The sequence below is a fragment of the Triturus cristatus genome, chromosome 2_1, assembly GCF_964204655.1.
Source record: "Triturus cristatus chromosome 2_1, aTriCri1.1, whole genome shotgun sequence".
NCBI classification, from domain to species: domain Eukaryota; kingdom Metazoa; phylum Chordata; class Amphibia; order Caudata; family Salamandridae; genus Triturus; species Triturus cristatus.
Genome location: NC_140581.1, coordinates 198781599 through 198800216, shown reverse-complemented (window position 1 = coordinate 198800216; position 18618 = coordinate 198781599).

Below are 18618 nucleotides of genomic sequence, written 5' to 3'. Positions count from 1 at the left end.
TTAACAAACAAGAACAGGAACCGTGGGAGCACCACCATCTTCATGATGGATATACGCCCCAGCAGCGAGAGTGGCAGCTTAATCCAAGCCTCCACATCATCCTCGAGTTTGCTGATAGCTCTGCCGTAATTCTCAGACAGCACTACCTCCGAATCCATGTGCAGTTGGATCCCCAGGTAGCGAACCGCATCGTCCGACAACTGGAGTGGATATTCCATCGCAAAGGGGGCCGTGACGGGCGTCAACGGGAGCACTATGGATTTGGTCCAGTTAACCTTCAGACCTGAGAGCGCCCCAAAACGCACCACCTCCCGCAGCACAGGGGGCAGGTTATTTTCCGGGTCCCTGACGTAGAGCAGTGTGTCATCCGCGTATGTGGAGACCACTATCTTATAAGTGGGGAAGTTAATTCCCCTTTGACTGTGATATTCCCGTAGAGCACACGCCAATGGCTCCGCCACCAGAGCATACAAGATAGGCGACAGGGGGCAGCCCTGTCTCGTCCCTCTCGAGATAGGCATCGCATCCGTAACTCGGTCTCCCAGCCATAGTCTAGCAGTGGGGCCGCTATACAGCACCCCAATCAGCTGCAGGAAGACCGGGCTCAACCCTATTCGTGTCAGGACCTGTCGCATGAACGGCCATTCCACCGAGTCAAAAGCCTTTTCCATATCAAGAAAGACTGCCAACGCACGCGTGTCTCGGCGTACATGTTGCATGGTGCCAAACACCGTCCTCAGATTATACGTGAGGTTCCTGCCGGGCACGAACCCCGCCTGTTCCGGAGCCACGAGCTCTGGGGCGAGCAGGGCCAAGCGAGTAGCCAAAACTTTCGCATATAGTTTAGCGTCAACGTTTAACAGCGATAACGGCCTATAAGAACTGCATTCCTCCGGCGGTTTACCAGGTTTTGGAATCGTAACCAAAAGAGCTTCACGCATGGATGACGGCATGTGCCCTTTGACGCACATATCATCAAACAATGTCGACAGGTGTGGGAGGAGCTGATCAATACAGGCTCGATCGAAGGCAACGGTGAGGCCGTCTGCTCCCGGGGCACTATGCGCCTTCATGCCCGCCAGCGCCTCCAGGATTTCGTCCCTCTCAATAGGCAGGGCCAGAAATTCCCTGTGTTCGTTTGTGAGAAACGACAGTTTAATATAATCCAGGTAGTCCCCTATGCTATCCTCCATACCAGTCTGTTGAGAAGCGTACAACTTAGTATAGTACGACTGAAAGCGCGCAACTATATCTTCCTCGTCTGTTAAGAGTGATCCTTCCTCCGACCTGACCTGGGTGATGGCAGTTCTACGTCTACGGGCTTTAAGTAGATTAGCTAATATCGATCCGGGTCTGTCACCCTCCCCATATGCCCTGGCAGTAGCATACTTCCCTAAGTGCAGTACCTCTGCATCCGCAGTCTCATGGAATTCCGCCAGGAGTACCTTCATCTCCTCAGTTACACCCTCCCCCGCCACTACGCGCTGTTTAGCCTCCAGGTCCCCCAGCTTGCGCTCCAGCATAGTTAGCCGCCGCCTGATGTCACGCAACACCCCCGAGTGTTTAGACATTGCCACACCCCGGATATAGACCTTAAAGGTCTCCCAGATCGTCAGGAAGTCGTCCACGGAGCCCAGATTGGTATCGAAGAACTGCCCAATGGCCTCCGCTAGTTCCTCCTTAAAGAGGGGGTCCAGCAGCGAGTAGGGGGGAAATCGCCACAGAAATGGCGGAACAGTCTTTCTGGGCGCGGTCAGCAGCATCAGCACCGGGGAGTGATTTATTTATTTATTTTTTAGATTTATGCAGTGCGTACAATTGCCCGTAGGCGTCTCGGCGCTAGAAACTTTGAATGTATTCCCGAGGTTGAGCCGGTAACTATTCTTGATCAAACAGCCAGGTCTTTATCTTTCTACGGAAATGCATCAGGGATGGGCTGTCTTTGATGGATGCTGGCAGGGAGTTCCATAACCTGGGAGCTGCCACAAGGAAGCGTCTATCGCCCCAGTTAACTGTTTTTGTTCGTGGTATTTGAAGGATTTTAAGGTTATTAGATCGGAGCGATCTTATGGAGGACTGGTGTCTGAGATGGGATTTCAGGAAATGTGGACCACAGTTGTGCAATGCTTTATAGAGTATGCACAGCGCTTTAAACTTGATCCTGTTTCGAATCTTGAGCCAATGTAAGTCCGTTATAGTCTCAGAGATTGGTGAGAACTTAGGGATTCCAGACAGGAGGCGGGCTGCAGCATTCTGGATGGTCTGCATTTTGTTGGTCACTCTTGCTTGGGCGTTGATGAATAAGCCGTTACAGTAGTCAAGAGATGACAGCATGAGGGCGCTTATCAGCGTCTTACCTGCTGAGGTTGGTAAAAACGGCATTATTTTCTTGATCAGCCTAAGTTTGTGATGGGCTGTTACTGCTATTTTATTTGAGTGTGCCATAAAATTTAATTTATCGTCAAAAATCACCCCCAGATTTCTGACGGTGATGGCTGGTGTAGGTGGTGTTCCGTGTGTAGGGGGCCACCAGGTGTTTGACCATCCTGGGGAGAGATGTCCAAATATGACGACCTCTGTTTTTTCGGCATTTAACTTTAGACAGTTAAAGGCCGTCCACTCACCGATCGCCCGCATGCCCTCTTGGAAGTTTTCAGCTACCTTGTCTCCATTCCCGTTAATGGCCAACACAAGCTGGGTGTCATCTGCGTACCAAGTAAGGCTCATCCCATAGGCCTTGATGACAGAGGCCAGGTCCGACACGTAGATATTGAATAGTGTCGGACTAAGGGATGAGCCTTGGGGAACCCCACACGGTAGTGACAGCTTGTGCGATTGGAAGGGCCCCAGTGCGACCACCTGTGATCTACTTGCCAAGAAGGAGGAGAGCAGATTTCTAGCCATGTGGCGGATGCCCAGTTTTTCGGCACGGTCGACCAGGATCTTGTGGTCGACCGTGTCGAAGGCTGCCGACAGATCGAGCAGTACGAGTATTGCTGTACCTCCCTGGTCCCGGATCACTCTTATGTCCTCTGTAGCTTTTATTAAGGCAGTTTCGGTTCCGTGGAACTTGCGGAAACCAAATTGGGTGTTGTCCAGTAGTTGATATTTTTCTATGAACTCTGAGAGTTGTGAGTTCATAGCCTTTTCCACTACCTTTGCTAAAAAGGGGAGACTGGCTATGGGGCGGTAGTTTTTTAGTTGGTCCTTGTCCAGATTAACTTTCTTAAGTAGGGGTTTGACCAAGGTATTTTTAAGGGAGTCTGGGTATATCCCAGTTCTGAACATTGTGTTACAGATTGATACAATGTCAGGGGAGAGATAGTCCATGATCGGACGAATGACTTTTAGAGGACAAGGATCTAATGCTGAGCCTGATTTGATTGTGGCCGTTGTTTCCTTGATTTGTGTTTCTCCAAGGTCTAAAAACTGAGAGAGTTCGACATTGTTGGTCCCGTTGTTAGATATGGGGGGGCTCATTACTGTTTTTGTGGAGAATGCTTGATATATATCATTTACTTTTGTGACAAAGAAATCAGCCAGAGAATCACAAAAGACTTGGGATTGTGGAGGATTCAGGTCCGGTGCGTTTCCCGCTAAGACCTTAGTTATCTCAAAAAGTTTTTTACTTGAGTTTTGAGCAGAATTGATTTGTTCAGTGAAATAAAAAAATTTTGTCTCGACAATAAGAGCTTTGTATTGTCCGAGAGTGTGCGCGGCAACACCTGACATGCTCGCACCAATGGAAGGAGAGTCGACGACGCAAGCCAGTAATCTATTCGTGTGAGCAAGCTGTGGTATGCCGAATAGTGTGTGAAGCCCCCCTGTTCCGGATTAAGAGTTCTCCACACATCCTCCAGATCTAAGCAAAGCATTTCTCGCAATATCGCTTTCGCTGCTGCCGACTGCGTCCTTGCCAGGCCACCCGATCTATCCCTCCCCGGATTCAAAACCACATTAAAGTCTCCTCCCCACAGCACATTCCGCGCCCCAATGTCCCTAACCGTGCACGCCAAGGCAGTGTATAATTCTGGGCAATCAAAGTTCGGCCCATAACAGTTAACCAGCAGCAAGTCCAAACCTCTGCCCTGAAAACGCATTAGCACAAACCTGCCTGCGCTGTCCGTGGCCAATAATTGCGTTCTATATTCCGCCCTAGGGTTGACCCAGGTTAACACCCCTCTAGAGTGAGTCGTGAAACCCGCCGCATGCGCCGTGTCGCAGAGCCCCCTGGAACGCAGCATAGGACTAGTGTTAGGAAGATGCGTTTCCTGCAGGAAAGCTATGTCTATGTCATGCCTCTTAAGGTAGTGCAAGATTTTGCGGACCTTCCGGTGGTCATTCAGGCCCCTGACATTCCAAGTCAGAATTCTGAGAGTGCCAAGGCTCTCAGGCGTGCCTGTGCTATTCGTGGACATCATTTTTGCCGAAGCGCAAATCGCCCACAACTCTATGTCACCAGAAGCAGGTGCTCAAACATGTACAATTCAATGTATACCGACACTTAAACCTCAAAACCATACAAACGAAAACCCCACCCTCCCTCCACCCACAGCAGACCCACCCCAACTTGGCCTTGCAGATTCCCATATATGGGCGCCCTGAACCTCCCGCCTCCCTACCCCCAACAAATTGACCCCCTCAAAGTTGTGGAACGCACTCGCGGGCGGAGGTCGCTCAGCACTCACACTTTAGTGTGGAAGCACCTAGTCCCTAACGGCAACCAACCAGCCCGGCGAGCCCATATTTGCCCGTCCGCTTTATCTTGGCCATAGTTGACCGCAGCACCGCAGCAGTGCTTGGGTCCTAAGGACTCGAAAGCTCCCACGCACACCCCACCGCAGATAAACAGTGTATTGAGACCCCTCTGGCAGTGGGCTCCATGCTCGGCCCCGGCTGGACAAAACCCTCCAGGGACTGCTCGCCCGTGACTACTCCACCGGAGGGAAGATGTGTGCAGGGCTCCTCCCCGTCCGCTCACCGCTTGCCATGTCCCCACAAACCATATAAAAACACCAATCCAATCTCAACTCTGCTATGGAGTCAAGAAATGCTACCAGTCTTGCCTGCACTCCGGGGTCAATCCACGCATTTTAGCCGGGTACAGCATCGCGTAATCCAAGCCCAACTCCCGGAGCTGTTTTTTGGCTGGGGCGAACTGACGTCTAGCCTCCTGCACTCTGGCTGTGAAGTCCGGGAAGAGTGATATAGTCGACCCCCCGTATGTCAATGTTTTCTTTTTGCGGGCCACCGTCAGGGCTGCATCCCTGTCCCTGTAGTTCAACAGTTTCGCAATAATCGGCCGAGGTGGCGCACCCGGTGGAGGCCTGGGGCCCAGGGACCTGTGTGCTCTTTCCACCACAAACATCCCCGAAAACACCTCCTTGCCCAGCAGCTCTATCAGTAGCGTTTCTACAAAGCACTCCATGCGGCCCGTCAAAGTTGTATCCGGTAGGCCGGTGATGCGCAGATTGCACCGGCATGTACGTGCCTCTAGGTCCTCCGTTTTGTCTTGTATTACCTGCATCTGGCGCTCGAGTTTCCTCTGGTCCACATCCAGGGACGTCTGCGCTTCCTCCACCTCCGAGAGACGTCTGTCAGACTGGACCAGTTGCTCCGTGTGCTTGTCTATGCACTCGCCCATACGATCCATCCGGTATGATAGTGTGTCTATCTTGGCACCAAGGGATGTAATGCCACTCTGCAACCCTCTTTCCATAGATAGCAACAGTCCACGAATGTCCTGCTCTTCCTACGGGGGGGCGGACGTGCCCCCCGTCGCCCCCTCCAGCGGCGTCTGGGCTCTGGGGGGCCTCTGCTCGAAGGTCAACTTGGGCTGGGATTTGTCGGTCTTACCCATCTCGGGTCACAGGTCCGCGCGGAAGCGTGGCTCGGACCCCCAGAGTATGCCAATCATGCGCACCCGTGCGTCTCGCCTCTCAGCTGGGCCCTGCTTCTCTGACTCCGCTCGTGGTCGCCACTCATCGGCTGGCACCTGCCCTCGCAGCTTCCGCACCGTCTGCAGCCTCCTCCGGTCACTAGTAAGCCCATCCTCCCAGCCACTGCACCCCTCACTGCACTGCTCTGTGTCGCACTGCACCGGCCATCAGCCAGACTCCGTGGTAGTCCAATATTCTAAGCCTGGGGCCCAGGCCGGGAGTCGCCACCACACCCAAGCCTTGCTCGCCTCGAACTTCTGCCGCCTGCAGGGACCTACGCCAGGCCACAGCCACACCAGCTGCCGGTTCGCACCACGCGTGCCCCCTCCTCTGCCGCACTCGCTTAGCTTACCCAGCCACCCAGTCAAGATGGCGCTCTTGTGTTTCACCAGCTCAGTCCGAGTCCGGGGCAATGTAAAAGGAGCAGCCGCTCCGCACCACCATTGAGCCCCAGGCAGCTCGCCTTCGTCTCCCACCGATCCTGTGTCAGACCGCTCTACTGCCCCTCTGCTGTAGCTGGGCTTCGGGTCGGAGGGTCCGCTGGCTGTGACACTCCTTGCGGTAAGCCCGGGAGCCCCCAGGCGGGCCCCCGCGTTGCAACACAGCGGCGAGCTTTTCCGCTACCGCACTCCTGCCGGTGCTCACCACCGCAGCGCTCGTCTCCTGGGGATCTCCTCTCGGCGCTGCGGTTGATGGCCACCAGCCTCGGGACGGCTCCGCCTCGCGCGTCCGGCCACACGCACACTGATGCACAGCCGTCCGCGCCTGCACTCGAGGCTGGGGATCCCCGGCCCAGCCCACCTCCGGAGTCGCCGATTCCCGCTGCCGATCTGCGGCTCACTTCGGGCTCAAACTTTCGCCGGATGGGTGCGCGTCGAGTTTAGCGCCGCTGCCGCAGGTATGGAGTATTCTTTAGGTGCTTGGGGCCGGATAAATGCAGGATCATTGGAATGGCTCACCGGAGCTCCGGGCTCAAGCAGCCATCTTCGCTGCGAGCTAAGCTCCGCCCCGACTAATGTATTTCTCCTGCTAAAGTGCAGGGAGTACTTTTTTTGTCTACAATCTTATTAACAGTGTGTGTGCATGTAGAAACCATTCTGTGATAAGCATTTGTGTTTTTCATGTGATTGCAGACAGATAACTGTGCTGTTTTCATGTTTTGGTAGAATTAGAAACCTGTCATTGTTTATGTATTTGCAAAATGAGTCACGTTTTTACACTAAAATGTAGTACTCCTTCTAGATTAAGAAATGTGTTTTGGTACAGTGCAAGGGATAGTGTTGTTTGTCTAGAATCACACAGTGAGTCTGTGTGCATTTAGGAATCATTTTGAGAGAAACATTTTGGTACTAATGTGTAGTAGAAAATTGTCTGCAATGTGTGCAGTCACCTTACATCTTGTAGACTAGTAATTGTATTTTTTACAAGGGATAGTTGGTTGTCTACAATTACACTGTGAGAAAAGCATTTGGTAACACCATGTATTTGCTGGCAGATAACTGCTTTAAAACCTGTTTTGATGTCGGGTTTTAGTAGCATTAGAGGCCAGTCATTGCTTATGCAATTGCAAAATGAGACAGGCTTTCACAGTAGTGTGCAGTATTGAAATATGTAGAATGTGTGCAGTCACCTTCCCCCTTCTAGACTAGTGATTGTATCTTGGTAAAGTACAAGGAAGAGTGTTGCTTGTCTAGAATCACACTGTGAGTCTCTGTGCATTTGGGAACCACTGTGAGAGAAGAATTTGGGTACTTCATATCTTTGCATACACGTAACTGCTTAAAAACCTTTCCTGTTCTCAAGTTTTGGTAGAATTAGAAGCCAGTTATTACTTATGTATTCGGAAAATGAGTCAAGCTTTGACACTAAAGTGCAGTACTAAAATATGTAGAATGTGTGCAGTTACTTTACTTCTTCCAGAGTAGTGAATGTGTTTTGGTAAAGTACAGGGGATAGTGTTGCTTTTCTAAAATCACACTGTGAGTCTGTCTGCATTTGGGTAACCATTGTGAGAGAAGCATTTGGTAACATTGTGTATTTGCTGACAGATAACTGTTTTAAAACCTGTCATGTTGTCAAGTTTTAGTAGTATTAGAAGCCAGTCATTGCTTATGCATTCATAAAATGAGTCAGGCTTTGACACTAAAGTGCAGTACTGAAATATGTAGATTGTGTGCAGTCCCCTTACTCCTTCCAGAGTAGTGAATGTGTTTTGGTAAAGTCCAAGGGATAGTGTTGCTTGTCTAGAATCACACTGTGAGTCTGTGTGCATTTGGGCAACCATTGTGAGAGAAGCATTTGCTTACATCATGTATTTGCTGATAGATAACAGCTTAAAAACCTGTCATGTTGTCAAGTTTAAGTAGTATTAGAAACCAGTCATTGATTATGCATTCACAAAATGAGTCAGGCTTACATAGTAGTGTGCAGTATGGAAACATGTAGATTCTCTGCAGTCACTTCAGCCCTTCCACACTAGTGAATGTGTTTTGGTAAAATAGAAGGAATAGTGTTGTTTGTCTAGAATCACACTGTGAGTCTGTGTGCATTTAGGAACTAATGTGAGAGAAGCATTTGGGGGTTTCATGTTTTTGCAGACACATAAGTGTTTAAAAACCTATCCTGTTGTTATATTTTTGTAGACATAGAATCCATTTATTGTTTATGTGTTTGTAAAATGAGTCAGGTTTATACACTAATGAGCAGTAGTAAAATATGTGGAATGTGTGCACTCAAATTACCTCTTCAAGCATGGTAAATGTGTTTTTGTAAAATTCAAGGGATATTGTTTGTTTTCTAGAATCACACTGTGAGTCTGTGTGCATTTAGGAACTGTAGTAAGAGAAGGATTTGGGTATGTTATGTGTTTGCAGATATATAACTGTTTAAAAACCTATCCTATTCTCATACTTTGGTAGAATAAGAAACCAGTCATTGGTTAGGTATTTGTAAAAGAGTCAGGGTTCGACAATTATGTGCAGTAGTACAATATGTGGATTGTGTGTACTCTGTTTACCAATTCCAGAAATGAAAATGTGATTTGGTAATATGTATGGGATAGTGTTTGTTGTCTAGAATCACACTGAGAGTCTGTATGCATTTAGGAACCATTTAGAGAGAAGGTTTTGGGTACTTTATGTCTTTGCATACATATAAGTACTTAAACAACTCTAATCATTTAGTCAGTACCAAAGTACCAAAGTACTCATACACTGAGCCAGGCCTTAGCTCATGGAGTGTTTCAAACACCTATCCACTATGCATGCACCACCTACACACTTCTCTTTCACTCCTTCAATTAACTAGTCAGTATCTATATACTTCAATAACACCCTGTCACTCACCTTGCACACCCCCAGTGACTCATCCAGTACCATGTACAAATCTATTCAATGCGCCAAAACTGAAAAACTTAAATGTTTCACCCAGGCACTCTCCTAGCAGTAGTCTAATGAATCAGTCAGTACCCAGGTACTCATGCAGTGAACCAGGCCTTAGCTCATGGACTGTTTCAAACGTCTATCCACTGTGCATGCAGGCCTCTAATCACCTACACACTTGTCTTTCACACCTTCAATACCCCAGACAGTATTCATACAGTTCTTGCAAACGCCCTGTCACTCCCCTTACACTCCTTCAGTGACTCATTCAGCACCATGTAGTAATCCATTTACTGCTCCAAAACCCAAACACTTATAAATACACCCTTGCACTCTCCTTGCAATACTCTAAACATTCAGTTACTATCCAAGTACTAATGGAGTGAGGCAGGCCTTAGCACATGGATTGATTCAAACGCCTATCCACTATGCATGCAGGCCTTTAACCACCTACTCACTTGTCTTTCACAACTTAAATACCTAAGTTAGTATTCATACAGTTCCCGCAAACACCTTGTCACTTCTCCAGTGACCCATTCAGCACTATGTACTAATCCATTCACTGCGCCAAAACCCAACCAGTAATACATTTTAACCCTGGGCATAGTTTGCGAAGTAGCACTACGCAAAGCTACGCAAAGTGCACTTCGCACTACGCGAGCTACGCGTAGCACTTCGCGAACTGCGTAGTACCCTGTTCGCACTGTGCAAGATACCGCTTTCAATGATTGCACAGTGCGGACAAGCATCCGGCACTGTGCAATCATTGAAAACGGCATCTTGCACAGTGCGAGCTGTAGTTTTCTGCTGCTCGAGTAGATTTTTACTCGAGCGGCAGATTTCTCAACGCGGACTGGTAGTTTCTCATCGCGAGCGGTCGTGAGCATACGCGACCACTCGCAATAAGAAACCTGACCTCCTAGTGTTGAGAAACTCACCTGGATGTTTATTTTCCGCGCTCGCGATCGGCAACTTGATGTTGCTGATCGCGAACAAGGAAAAAGTCTCGCCGGGATGTCATTTTGCTTGCTCGCGGTCGCCAACTTGATGTTGAGGACCGCGAGCAAGCAAAAAATGACCGCTGCACTATGCAATGCTACGCTACGCATGTTTGCACTGTGCTACGTGCAATTCGCGTAGTGCGAAGTAGCGCAAACTTCGCAAACTACGCGTGCGTAGCGTAATGCTTTGCCCAGGCTTAATAAATTTACCCAGGCACTCTCTTTGAAGTACTCTAATGATTGAGTCAGTATTGAGGTACTTATGTAGTGAATCCAGCTTTAATACATGCACTGCATCAAACGTCTACGCACTATGTATGCAGGCCTCTAGCCACCTATACACTTGTCTTTCAGACCTTCAATACCCCAGTCAGTATTCATACAGTTCCTGCAAACACCCTGTCAGTCCCCTTACACTCCTCCAGTGACCCATTCAACATCATGAACTAATCACTTATAAATTCAGCGAGACACTCTCCTTGTAGCACTCTAATGATTCAGTCAGTACCCAGGTACTTATATAGTGAACCTGGCCTTAGCACATGGAGTACTTCAAACATCTATTCACTATGCATGTAGGCCTGTAACCAGCTACAAAATTGTCTTTCACACCTTCAATTGACCAGTCAGTATCTATGAACTCCAACACCCTGCCACTCCCCTTGCACACCTCTAGTGACTCATCTGGCACCATGTACTAATCTATTCACTGCGCCAAAACTTAAAAAGATTCACCCAGGCACTCTCCTTGCAGTACTCTAATGATTCAGTCAGTACCCAAGTACTTATGGAGTGAGGCAGGCCTTAGCACATAGACTGCTGCAAACCCCTATCCACTATGCATGCAGTCCTCTAACCACCTACACACTTGTCTTTCACACCATCAATATCCCAGTCGGTATTCATACAGTTCCTTCAAGTACCCTGTCACTCCTCTTACACTCCTCCAGTGACTCATTCAGCACCATGTAGTAATCCATTTACTGTGCCAAAACCCAAACACTTATAAATTCATGCAGGCACTCTCCTTTTTTTTTAATATTTTTTTTTTATAGAGTTTTATATAGCGCAGACTTGATCCTTGGGTATCAGAGCGCTTCACAGTTACATGTGGAACATTTGTAATACAGTGCGGATAACAGCATTCATATATATAATATTCCTGTACATGATTTTTATCAATTTCTTTTACAAGGTGTAGTAGTATTTCTATACACATGGTTCTGATGACCTTTCCGAAAGTTCTCCATCAGATACTTGCCCTGTCGATGTTTGGGTGTTAGTTACGATGCTAAGGTGAACAGTCTAGCCTATGGAAGGAACTTGCTCATTAGGAAGATCTTCGCTTCCTTCTTGAATGTTGCTATATTTGGAATTTTTCTAATGTTTGGGGGGAGTGAGTTCCAGATTCTGGGGGCTGCTCCGGTGAAAGCTCTGTCATACGTTTTCTTCTTCCGAAAGATGGGTGGTTTCAGAAGCAACTCTTTGGCGCTCCTACCTGGTCTGCTTCCACCCGAAAGCTCTATTTTCTGAGCTAAGTACCTCGGAGATTTGTAGTGGAGCGCTTTGTGTGTGGTACATGCCAGTTTGAATTGAATTCTGGCTTTGTATGGTAACCAGTTTAATGCTTTTAGGTGAGGGGAGATATAATTTAATTTTCTGGTTTCAGTAATGAGTCTTACCGCCGCATTTAGACATACTTTTAGTGGAGCTGTGGAGATTTTTGAAAGACCTGTTAAAGTTGTACATCCATATTCAATCCTTGAAATAACCAAGGATTGGACTGCCAGTTTGAGGTCCGTTGTGGAGATGAGAGGTTTCATTTTTCTAATATAGTTCAGGTGAAACCGGGCACTTTTTGTCATTGATTTAATGTGGGCTTTCATGTCTAGGTTTTTGTAAAGCGTGATTCCCAGTGATTTTGAAGAATCAACTAGTGTAGGTGTGCAGTTTAATGCTGTGATCAATTTGGTCCATTCCTTCACTTCTGTGGGTTTCTTCGGTGTTGATATTAATAGGAATTCAGTTTTTTGTGCATTTAGTTTCAAATGATTGCTAGATAACCAGTGTAATGACATTTTTAAGGCCTCATTCATTTTCTTTATGTCTTCCAGTGATGTTATCTTGATGTAGATCTGAGTGTCATCTGCGTACATGTGATAAGATATGCATGCGTCTCGGAGGATTTCTGTGAGGGGTTCGACATAAAGGTTGAATAATGATGGGGATAGTGTTGATCCTTGAGGGACTCCAATCGAATTTGGGCATGATGGGGAGAGCGTTTGGTTGACTAGGAATCTTTGAGTTCTATTCTGAAGGAAGGATTCAAACCATTTCAGAACAGTTCCAGATAGTCCCATCCTGTCTTGAAGCCTGGTTAGCAGTTTTGCGTGGTCTACCATATCAAAGGCAGACGACAGGTCAAGAAGAACTAGTAGGCATGTTTGATTGTGATCTAGGGCCTTCAGCGCATCATCCACTATATGTAAGATTGCTGTTTCCGTACTGTGGCCTGGTCTGAATCCGGATTGGCAGTCGTCCAGCAACTTGAATTTGGCGATGTGGCTGCTCAGTTGATTTTGTACAAATTTCTCAATCAGTTTGGCGAGTATTGGGATATTGGTTACTGGGCGAAAATTATTTGGTTCTGCTGGGTTCGCTGTCGATTTTTTGATGATGGGAGTTACTTGACCTGCTTTGAGGCATTCCGGTAAGATCCCTTGAGATAGCGAGGTATTTATTATCTTTGTCCATACAGGGACGACGATATGATTGATTCTTTTTAAGCATTTAGAGGGGAGGGGGTCATTGTAGTGGTTGTTTGGTTTGATATCCGAGAGAGTTTTGTCAATGGTATCTTGGTCATATAGCTTGAAGGTTACCCAATGTGCATTGCTTTTCAGTCTATCACGGTCGTTTGTCTTGGTATCATTATTTTGTGTTGGTAATGACTAGGAAGATTGTCGGCTGCCAGACTGAGCTCTCTTTCTAGCATGTTGGCCTTGTCAGTGAAGAATGTAGAGAATTCTTCGCAGCTCAGTTGAGTTTTAATGGTTTCGTGTGCAGATTTGGCCAGCTTATTAGATTGTTGTTTTAATATCTCGAATAGTTTCCATGGTCTGTTTTTGGCGCTGTCAAGTTCTGATCTAAAGTATTCCATCTTGGAGTTGAGTACTTTTTTGTTGTACTCGTTTCTGATCTTTCTGAGTGTTTTAAGCTGGGGGATGATGGGTGCTGTCTCCATTTCCTTTCAGCAGTCCTCAATTTACGCCTATCTTCATTCAATGTCTCATTAAACCATGGATTTTAATCCTTCTCAGAAATTCTTTTTAGTTTTAGTGGCATGGTGGCGTTGACTATATTCGTCATTGATTTGGTGTAGTGTTCAGTGAATTCGTTAACGTTCAGCAAGTTGTTAGGCGGATCTATTCCCTTCTCACATCTTGCTATTAATATCTCCATATTAGGGTCTTTGGTGTCCCGGGACCACTTTTCAGTTTGACAGGCTGCGCGATCCTGCTCTTTTTTATTGTGGGTATCAGGAAGGTTATGGCATGGTGGTCTGACCAATCACAAGGAGCGATTGATTGGATTGTGATATCTTTCCTCTTTGAGATTACCCAGTCTAAAGTTGCCCCTTTCGAATGGGTTGGTTGATTGCATGCTTGAATAAGGTTTAGATCTGTGAAAAAGTCTTTAAGAGTGTTGATCTGTTTGTCATTTTTGTCATACCAGTGTAAATTGAAGTCGCCTAGGAATATGTTATTAGTGTGATTGTTAGAGTTAGCCGTGATGATCTCCATTAATTGTTCAATGAACATAGCATTATTGCCTGGTGGGTGGTAAAACGCATGCAGGTTGCATCTTTGATTATCTGCTGTTCTTACCTTAATGCCTAGGTATTCACATGATTCGAGAGGGACGGACTGAATTTGGTTGATCTCTATGTCTGAGCGGTGTATGCAGGCTATACCACCGCCTGTCTTATTTCGTCTGTCTAATCTCACTATGTTATAGCGAGGGGGCACCAGAAGATCCATAAACGGGGAAGAGGATTCCGTAAGCCAGGTTTCTGTTAGAATAGCTACATCGATTTCCTGGCTAACTATGAGGGCAGCGATGTCTGAAGCATGTTTTGCCTCGGACCGACAGTTGAGCAGGAGGCATAGTAGTAGTTTCCCTGTATTGTTCATTTCTCAAGTATTGGCAGTTAGCTGGACTTTTTGTAGATTGTTAAGGTTGGGTTTCCTATCCCTAGGCCAGGATTTTCTATTAGCATCAATCGGTACTGATTTAATTTCCTCCCCTGTGCTGCTAGCTTCCGGCTCATATGATCGCAATATGGTTAAAGTTTCATCGTCTGATAGGTATTTAAGATTTCTCTCTGGTCGGTTATGTCTATTTGATACTGGCATGGTTGTCTCTCTATTCTTTTCTTGAGAGCTATGCACTAATTTATGGACGTTTTCGACTTTGGCGTGGGTGTTTGCCGTTATTTCTAGTATTTTTTCCAAAGATTGTAATGCCCTTGAAATGTCTTCTGACATGTTACCCAGTTTTGTTTTAAGAGTTTCAAATTCTTTTTGAGACTGAGAAGATATCGTCGGAGTATGTGTCTGCCTATTTCGGGTTTTTTTGTCATTGTTACGGGGGTAAGTGGCAGTGGGGTGGTGTGCGCTCCCTACGTCCTGTGCTCTAGATCTTACGTTACGATGATACGAGTTTCTTAAAGTCATTGAAGTACCTTGTGATGTTGATGAATGTGGTATGAGAGGGGTGTTAGCTTTCGTATCCTCTACTTCCGGAAGGAAGTTCCCGTTGACTGTTCTGCATGTAGTCAAAGCTTGAGATGGTGGCGTTGATACTTCTCGCTGAGGTGGCGTCGGTGCGGTGTTGGCATATGATGTGGAATTTTCACGTCTCTGTATCACTTCCATCTAATGATCTTCCTGTTAGCGTTGTGTCTCCTGGTATCATTTTAGTTTGTGGATCTAGGGGGTCTCTGATTGCGGCGTCTGTGGCGGCATTGTTGGAGATGAGTAGTGTGTCTTCTTGTGTGGTCCATTGTTGATCAGATAGTCTTGAGTTGTCTACGCACTCTTTTAGTGTTGGAAAAAGATTGTCAAACTTTTCTAGCTCGTTGTTGGCTGCTTGTATAAGTACAATGCCGTTTTTGTATATAGTTATGCATAGCTCCACTCTTAGTCTCGGTGACGGTGCGACCATAAACTTTGTGCTATGAGGGATGTTGTTTATGTTTTCTACGTAGAGCATCTTTGTAATGGCAGTGTGCCATTTATTTGTTTTTCTGGTGAAAAATATCAAGTCGTTAGTAATTATGCCTTTGTTTAGGTTGAAGTAGGGGTCAGAGATCAGTGTTTCTGGGTGTTTTCTAATTAGGTTGTGTTTGAATTTTTTGACTGCATTCTTAGATAGGTTAGTTGGGTATTTTATGACAAAGGAGTTAGCGCCTGCTGGTTCTAAATTGAATTCCGCCATTATTTACTGAGAGGAGATTGGTTTTCCGCCTAGAGGAGACTTTACTTGTATGTCATTATCTGTCTTCCAGTGCTTGCCGTTCAATTTATTGTTGCTGTGCCCTCTTCGCCCTCCTGGGTCTTATAGTTCGCTTAGTTGAGTTATGCTGAGCCCTTCCTTGCAATAGTCTAAACATTCAGTCAGTACCCAAGTACTAATGGAGTGAGGCAGGCACATGGATTGATTCAAACGCCTATCCACTATGCATGTAGGCTTCTAACCACCTACACACTTGTCTTTCACACCTTCAATTCGCCAGTCAGTAGCCATACACTTCCAGCAAACACCCTGTCAATCCCCTTGCACTCCTCTAGTGACTCATCCAGCACCATGTACTAAACTTCACTGCACAAAAACCCAAACCCATAAAAGATTCATTCAGGTACTCTCCTTGCATTACTGTAATGTTTCAGTCAGCACCCAGGTACTCATGCAGTAAAGCATGCCTTTTCACAAGGACTGTTTGAAATAACTATCCACTATGTATGTAGTGGTCTAACCAGTTTCACGCATGTGCATCAGGCCTACATTTCCACAGTCACTATGCATACACTCCAGCAAACACACTGTGACTGCTGTTGCAAACCCATAGTGAGTCTTTCAGTAGCATGTAGTAATCTATTCAGTAAAGTAAAATTCAAACAACTGTGAATTCACCCAGTGTCTCTCCTTATAGTACTGTAATCATTCAGTCAGTAAGCATGTAGTCTTTCAGTGAGGCAGTCTTTATGGCATGAACTGCTTCAAAGTAGTATGCACTATGCATGTAGTGGTCTAACCACCGTCACACTTGTGCTTCAGGCCTATAATTTCTTAGTCAGTATTTATATAAAATGTGTTTATATAGTAATAGAAAAGTATAATTTATAAAGATATTAATATTAATTTATTTGTGATTAATTTTTACAGATACTGTTTATCACAATTAAAATAGAGAAATCATGCCGGACAAAGTAAGAAAAAGGAAAGAACAGAAAAAGGACAGTTACTTGAAGAAAAATCAACCACAAGTATTGAATGAACAAAATAATGTGGCTAAAAAGAAAAAATCTTCTGGTAAGATCACAAAGCAATTTATTAAAAACGTTTGTAGGACCAGACTAAATGTACAGTATGCTGAAACCTCTGAGAATGCTTCAACTAGAAAAAATATTCAAAATAATATGGAAAAGCAAAAAAGCAAATGGACAGTCAAAGGAGACGAAGTATGGTAAAAGAAGGCAAAATCAGTATAAAGAAATACGCAAAAAAATATTTTACAAGAGAGTAGTACATAATTTGCTGAAAGATGTGAAGAAATATAAAAAGAGAGCTCTATTTTTATAAAAAGAAGAAGCATATTGAAACCATTGTTGAAAAGGCTTTTGAAGTAGAAAGGAAACTATTCATTTTAGTATTAAACAGAATTCGATCACTAGATAAACCAATCCATTTAATAAAGGCCAAAAGTAGGAGGAAAAGAGTAATTAACAGAACACATTTTTGGGTGAATGGAAACACAGTTAAAGTTCAGAACCTTTCTTTAATGAAGAGAGTTATTTACAGAGCAATAATTTATTGCATGCAGTAGACACCAGTGGTCAAGGTTATGAGGTTAGAAATGGTTGTCCAATTGACAAAGAGAAAATGGTTGAAAGAAATGCAGAAATGAAATGAAATGAAAATGAAATGAAATTAAATTAAATGAAAAAAGGAATTTAATAAAGCGCACTGCGGCCAAAGCGGCTTCCTGGCGCTGGGGGCTCAAACATGCTCACAGAGAAAACCCAAAAGGACTAGCCGGGAAAAGCCTGGGAAAAAAGAAAAGTTTTGAGGGCCTTGCGGAAGTGACGGTAGATGGGGATGGAGCGGATAGCAAGAGGAAGGCTATTCCAAAGCCGAGGGGCCAGAACCGAGAAGCGAGTGCCCCCGGTACGAGTTTTACGAAAGCGGGGAATGTGAAGCAAAGACAATGATGAGGAACGAAGAGTGCGAGCGGGGGCATGAGAGGTGATAAGGGAGTTAATGAACAGTGGGGCAGAACGATGGTGGGCCAGGAAGGCCAGGCAGGCAAGTTTAAAAGAAGATCTGAAATGTACTGGGAGCCAGTGGAGAGACCTAAGGGCCGGAGTGATGTGAGAGCATTTGGGTAAGTGAAGAATAAGTCGGGCCGCCTGATTTTGGATGGCCTGAAGACGGCGGGCTTCATAGGCCGGGATGCCAACATACAGGCCATTCCCATAGTCAAGGCGGGAGATGATTAAAGCGATGACTATAGTTTTGAGAGCATCAACCGAAAAAAAACGAGAGATCTTGCGAATGATACGAAGGGAAAGGAAACATGAAGAAACAACAGAACTAATTTGTGAGTGCATAGACAGGTCTTGGCTGATCTTGATGCCCAAAGTCCGGACAGAAGAGACGGGTACCGGGGGAGGACCAAAAGAAAGAGGCCAATGAACAGGGGACCAAGGGTTGGAAGGACCACCGGTGAGGACAAGCTCCGTTTTATCCGGATTGAGCTTCAAATGATTGGAGCTCATCCACTGCGAAATAAAAACTAGAGTAGAGCAAAATTTGGGAAGGGAAAGAGAAGGGGATGAAAGATCGAAAACAAGCTGGAGGTCATCAGCGTAGTTATACACAGAAACCCCCAGCTCGAGAAGAGAAGAGACAAGAGGGCGGATATAAAGATTGAAAAGAAGAGGGGAAAGAGAAGAGCCCTGCGGCACCCCACAGGTGACTGAACGAGGGGGAGCTGAAAATCCGGAAAGATGAACC